Below are 6,515 nucleotides of genomic sequence, written 5' to 3' on the forward strand. Positions count from 1 at the left end.
CAATTAATAATCGTATAGAATCTAGCACAGCACATTACAATTTTTACATTAGGCAGAAAAATCATTAAGTGGTCCACCCAGACCATCAGCAATTTTCAAGTGGTCGGAGGGGGGGATGTCCTAGATCACTACCTAGAGTAGCAACAGCACAAGATCTTCAGCTAGGCTATCTCTACAAGAGGCCACCCCTTTCTCATTGCCTTGTGTTGTTCTTTCTCAGGAGAAATGCTCTAGCTGCAAGTTGGAAACATCCAGGGCCATCTTGATCTGGTTGTGTAGGAGGTTTCTGAGTTAACAGAATATAGCCTAAGTTTATTTACTAGAAATGCAGCGTTAAGTGAAACTTGGCAATCACACTGGCAAACAAATTAGTACTGAGTGCAGGAAAAAAAGTTTGGGTCACCTTGACATAGAATCTTTATATCAGATTTAGCACAAAACCTCACTTTAAATACGGATTCAGGCTGCATCTCTACCTCTGCATGGGTGGAAGAGCAGAGGAGTTCTCTTGGCTGAGCATCTAGTGCAGCCAGTGGTGTAGTGATAAATTCAGAAGTGCAGGGTCCTTTCATGATAGTCATGTCATGCCCTCTCATAGGCATCCCCCCACACTTGCTTGCCTGCACTCTCTTGTCATCACACTCCTCAGTCCTTCCCACAATCACCTCCCACAATGACAGATGTCGCTGAGAGCCAATCGGCATGAAAGGGGAATGTGTTAGAGTGTGTTGGCTACTGAGAAGAGTCTCCTCAATGGCTGACTCGCTTCCTTTCACTCTGATTGGCTCCAATCAGCAGGAAAGGATAGGAACCATGTTAGAAGACTCTTCTCAGTCACTAACACATTTCCCTTTCATGCTGATTGGCTTGTAAGATGTTGGAGACATAGAGAGCCGGCTGGGACCCTGCTCCCAAAAAGGTTAGGGGTCTAAGATCCCAAACCACTATACTCCTGAGTGTAGCCTTCACCAAGCTGGTGCCCTCTATATGTTTTGGACCACAGCTCTCAACAGCCCCAGACAGCATGGACTACAGAATCCATCAGCACCAGGACAGCAAAGACTGAACTAGTGGATGCTGCCAGTCAACATGAGAGCCCCCCCCAAAAAAGTGGAGGAAATATATAAATAGGCTGATGTATGGACAGAGCATCTGGCTCACAGGGTCTTTTAGACATGTGGTAGAGGGGAGGGATGTCCAGTCACCTTGCAAAGAGCATCAGCAACCTGCAAATCATCTGAACATGGTTGATATTTTGAAGTTAATTAAGGATTATATGATTTTTCACTTTTTAAAGAGGTCTGTATCCTGCTAAACATAGGAACTAATATAGTGGTGTACAAAATACAAGCACGCAACATTATAAAATAGAATCAGTGTAAACTACAATGTTACCAGCTTGCATTCATAGCATCTAGCAGTAGGTTTGTCCAATAAAATTAAATGGGGAAAGCCTGGGTGAGAAGAAAGGTTTTTAGTCTGTACTGAAAACAGGAAACTCTGGGCATGCCTAATTTTGAAGGGAAAAGAGTGTTCCCAAGAATAGGTGCTGCAACAGTAAAGCCAGGGGTGTAGAGGGGCATGTGCTGTCAGAAGTCATGAAATTCATTTAGATCTTGGAGAATGGACGGAAGGACGTTCGGTCGGTCAGTTGGTGTGAGCAGAAAATGGTTTAATGTCTTGACATATAATGTTAGAATTAAGGAAAAGTAAAGGTGGACTACTATGTTGAGGAACCAAGTTACTTGATACAGTTTCTCAGAATTACTTGTTATAATACCCTCTTGGCGTGAGTGAATTAAAATGGACAGGAATGGGACATTTTCAATCAGGCAACTACAAAATATTTTATGCAGGAAATGAGAAATTAAGAAGAAATGGGGTTGCTTTAATAGTGAGAAGTAGCAAAAGCTATTAGGATCTACAACGCAAGGTCTGAGCGAGTGATATCAATGAAATTAAACGGGAAACCTATTAACATAACAATCATCCAAATCTATGCTCCAACAAGCAAATGCAGAAGAAGAGGAATTGGAGAGATTTTATGCAGAAGTACAGGAGGAAACTGATCACACACCAAAACAAGATGTGCTGATAATAATGGGGGATTGGAATGCAAAAGCAGGGAACAGAGAAGAACTAGAAATTGTGGGGAAATGGGGCTTAGGAAAGAAATGAAGCAGGAGAAAGACTTACTGAATTCTGCGAAGCCAATAATTTGTTTCTTGCAAACACATTTTTTGAGCAACCGAAAAGATGACTGTACATGTCGACATCACCAAATGGTCAATATAGGAATCAAATTGATAATATGATTGGTAGCAGAAGATGGAGAACTTCCATACTTTCTGTGAAAACAAGACCAGGAGCAAACTGCGGTAGAGATCATGAACTCATAATATAAAAAAACAGATTAAAGCTAAAGAGAGAAAGTTAAAAAGAGAGAAAGACCCAGAGCTTGGAAAAGTTACTTTTTTGAACTACAACTCCCATCAGCCCAATCCAGTGGCCATGCTGGCTGGGGCTGATGGGAGTTGTAGTTCAAAAAAGTAACTTTTCCAAGCTCTGGTTCAAAGACCTCAATGGATGACTGAAGAAATTCTTAAAATGGTTAAACTGAGAAGGAAAGCAAAAGCAAGAGGAGATAGAAACACGGTCAGAACCCTAAATGCAATGATACAGCAACTAGTACATAGGGACAAAGAGAACGGTTACAATAGTTATTGTATAGAAATAGGACAACAAAAAGGGAAGAAGAAGAGCCCTATTCCAAAAGATTAGAGAAATGAAAGGGAAATTTAAACCAAGAGTAGGGATGCTGAAAGATCAACAACAGAACACACTGACTGACCAAGATGAAATAAAAGGAAGATGGAAGCAATACACTGAAGAATTCTATAAAATGCCAGGATGACAGATTCATTCATGGAGGAACCATATGATGAAGAACCAGAAATTTTAGAATCTGAGGTGAAAGCTGCTCTTAAAATACTTGGAAGAAACAAATCACCAGGAACAGATGGCATACCAACAGAGTTGCTACAAGCTACTGAGACTGAATCTGTCCAAATTTTGACTAAAATTTGTCAAGAAATATGGAAAACTAAACAATGGCCCACAGACTGGAAACATTCAATATATATCCCAATTCCAAAGAAAGGAGATCCCCGGGAATTCAGTAATTATTGAACTATTGCCTTTCTATCTCATGCAAGTAAAGTAATGCTCAAGATTCTACAACAAAGGCTCTTACTGTATATGGAGCAAGAAATGTCAGACATCCAAGCTGGATTTAGAAAAGGAAGAGGCACCAGAGATCATACCACAGACATACGTTGGATAATGGAACGGAGCAAGGTATTTCAGAAGAAAATCACCCTATGCTTTATAGATTACAGCAAAGCCTTTGACTGTGTAGATCATGAACAACTATGGAATGCTTTAAAAGAAATAGGGGTGCCACAGCATCTGATTGTCTTGATGCGCAACCTATACTCTGCACAAGAGGCTACTGTAAGGACAGAATATGGAGAAACCGATTGGTTCCCAATCGGAAAGGGTGTGAGACAGGGGTGTATTTTATCACCCTATTTGTTTAATCTATATGCAGAACATATCATATGGAAAGCGGGATTGGACCAAGATGAAGGAGGTGTGAAAATTGGAGGGAGAAATATCAATAATTTAAGATACGCAGACAATACCATACTACTAGCAGAAACCAGTAATGACTTGAAACGAATGCTGATGAAAGTTAAAGACGAAAGCACAAGAGCAGGACTACATCTGAACATCCAAAATACTAAAGTAATGACAACAGAAGATTTATGTAACTTTAAAGTTGACAATGAGGACATTGAACTTGTGAAAGATTGTCAATACCTTGGAAGAGTCATTAACCAAAATAGAGACAATAGTCAAGAAATCAGAAGAAGGCTAGGACTGGGGAGGGCAGCTATGAGAGAACTAGAAAAGGTCGTCAAACGCAAATATGTATCACTGAACTCTAAAGTCAGGATCATTCAGACCATGGTATTCCCAATCTCTATGTATGGATGTGAAAGTTGGACTGTGAAAAAAGCGGATAAGAGAAAAATCAACTCATTTGAAATGTGGTGCTGGAGGAGAGCTGTGCAGATACCATGGACTAAGAAAAAGACAAATAATTGGGTGTTAGAACAAATTAAAGCAGAACTGTCACTAGAAGCTAAAATGATGAGACTATCATACTTTGGACACATCATGAGAAGACATGATTCACTAGAAAAGACCATAGTGTTGGGAAAAACAGAAGGAAGTAGAAAAAGAGGAAGACCAAACAAGTTAGGGATTGATTCCATAGGGGAAGCCACAGACCTGAACTTACAAGATCTGAACAGGGTGGTTCATGACAGATGCTCTTGGAGGTCACTGATTCATAGGGTCGCCATAAGTCGTAATCAACTTGAAGGAACATAACAACAATAATACCCTCTTAAAATGTGTTATGTTTACCAAAGCTTTCCTGGGCACTGATTCTTTAATCATAAATTCTACACTGCTCAGTATTATTTGTCATCTACAGTGGCATTTTGTTTTAACCTATTTTTATCTGCTTTTAAGGAAAGGTTGTATTTTTATTGTTATTGTCTTTAGCATACAATTTTCAACAAATAAATAAATGATCAACAACTTTGGGAAGGGGAAATGCAGACTGCAGAGATTTTCAGACAGACCTGGAGTCTATAGGCAGTGAGCAACTGACTCATTCTGTCAGCGCTAGGGTTTCCACTTGCACAATGGAATTTCCCCCCTCGTCTCCCCATGTGTACCCTACAGCCTCCCCAGATCTGCTGCACAGGGCTGGGTGGAAAAACAGAAGGAACAGGGGAAGGAGGGGGAGAGTTCCAAAGCGCAAACAGAAATCCTTGCCCTGACAGAATCAGTTTGATTGTTGTTGTTGTCATGTGCTTTCAAGTCAATTTCAGCTTATGGACCTTGTGAATCCACGACCTCCAAGAGCATCTGTAATGAACCACCCTGCTCAGATCTTGTAAGTTCAGGTCTGTGGCTTCCTTTATGGAATCAATCCATCTCTTGTTTGGTCTTCTTCTTTTTCTACTCCCTTCTGTTTTTCCCAGCATTATTGTCTTTTCTAGTGAATCATGATATCACAATTACATCAGCTGCAAGAAAGCTCCAAAACAATTCCAAATTAAGCATTTGATTTATATAACTAGTATGGACTAGAAAAATGGACTGCCTTCAAGTCGGTTCCGACTTATGGTGACCCTATGAATAGGGTTTTCATGGTAAGTACTATTCAGAGGGGGTTTACCATTGCCTCCCTCTGAGGCTGAGAGGCAGTGACTGGCCCAAGGTCACCCAGTGAGCTTCATGGCTGTGTGGGGATTCGAACCCTGGTCTCCCAGGTCCCAGTCCAGCACCTTAACCATTACACCACATTGGCTTTATAGGTAGTCCCCACAGTAAGTGCATGCTTGGAAGCAGTAATTAGCACCCACAGTGGATCTGCAATATAAAACCCAAACTCTCTAAATTCCTCCTTTATTGGTTTCAGATGGAAGTGACACTCCTGTCTCCTTTGCTAAGTCCTGGTTTGGCAGTGGACTCTTGCCCACATTCACACCAGTCATTCTACTCTAAACAGTCATGGCTTCCCCCAAAGAATTGGGGGAAGTGTAATTTGTTAAGGATGCTAAGAGCTGTTGTTATGTGCCTTCAAGTCAATTACGACTTATGGCAACCCTATATATCAGTGACCTCCAAGAGCATCTGTCATGAACCACCCTGTTCAGATCTTGTAAGTTCAGCTCTGTGTCTTCCTTTATGGAATCAATCCATCTCTTGTTTGGTCTTCCTCTTTTTCTACTCCCTGCTGTTTTTCCCAGCATTATTGTCTTTTCTAGGGAATCATGTCTTCTCATGATGTGTCCAAAGTATGATAACCTCAGTTTCATCATTTTAGCTTCTAGTGATAGTTCTGCTTTAATTTGTTCTAACACCCAGTTATTTGTCTTTCTTGCAGTCCATGGTATCTGCAAAGCTCTCCTCCAACACCACATTTCAAATCTCAAAATCTCAAAAGTTTGTTTGATACCTACCCACATTAGCAGTTTGGGGATCAGATGAGACCTCCGTTTCCTTCACATGTTAATTGCAGAAAAGGTGCTTCATCTGATTACCGTGGAGCGTGGAAGGGCCGTAGCTCAGTAGTCGAGCACGTGACTTGCAGGTATAAGGTCCCAGGGTTCATCCCAGGCAGCCAAGTAAGATTGAGAATGTTCCCTATCTAAAACCCTGGAGAGCTGCTCCCCGTCAGGGAACTTTCTTACACTATCCACCACTTTAGATGGTTTCTTTAAGGTATTATAAGCCAGTCCTGCTGTGTTGGGGGCCCCCCTGCTCGTTCTGCTGAGTGAGGCTCTGGACGTCTGCCCTAAAGTCCTGCCCTGATGGGGCCAAAGCACTTCCTCTTGATGTGATCCCACACTCTTGCAGTCTGTCTGTGTATC

This window comes from Rhineura floridana, chromosome 1 (genome assembly GCF_030035675.1).
Source record: "Rhineura floridana isolate rRhiFlo1 chromosome 1, rRhiFlo1.hap2, whole genome shotgun sequence".
In the NCBI taxonomy this organism is placed as follows: domain Eukaryota; kingdom Metazoa; phylum Chordata; class Lepidosauria; order Squamata; family Rhineuridae; genus Rhineura; species Rhineura floridana.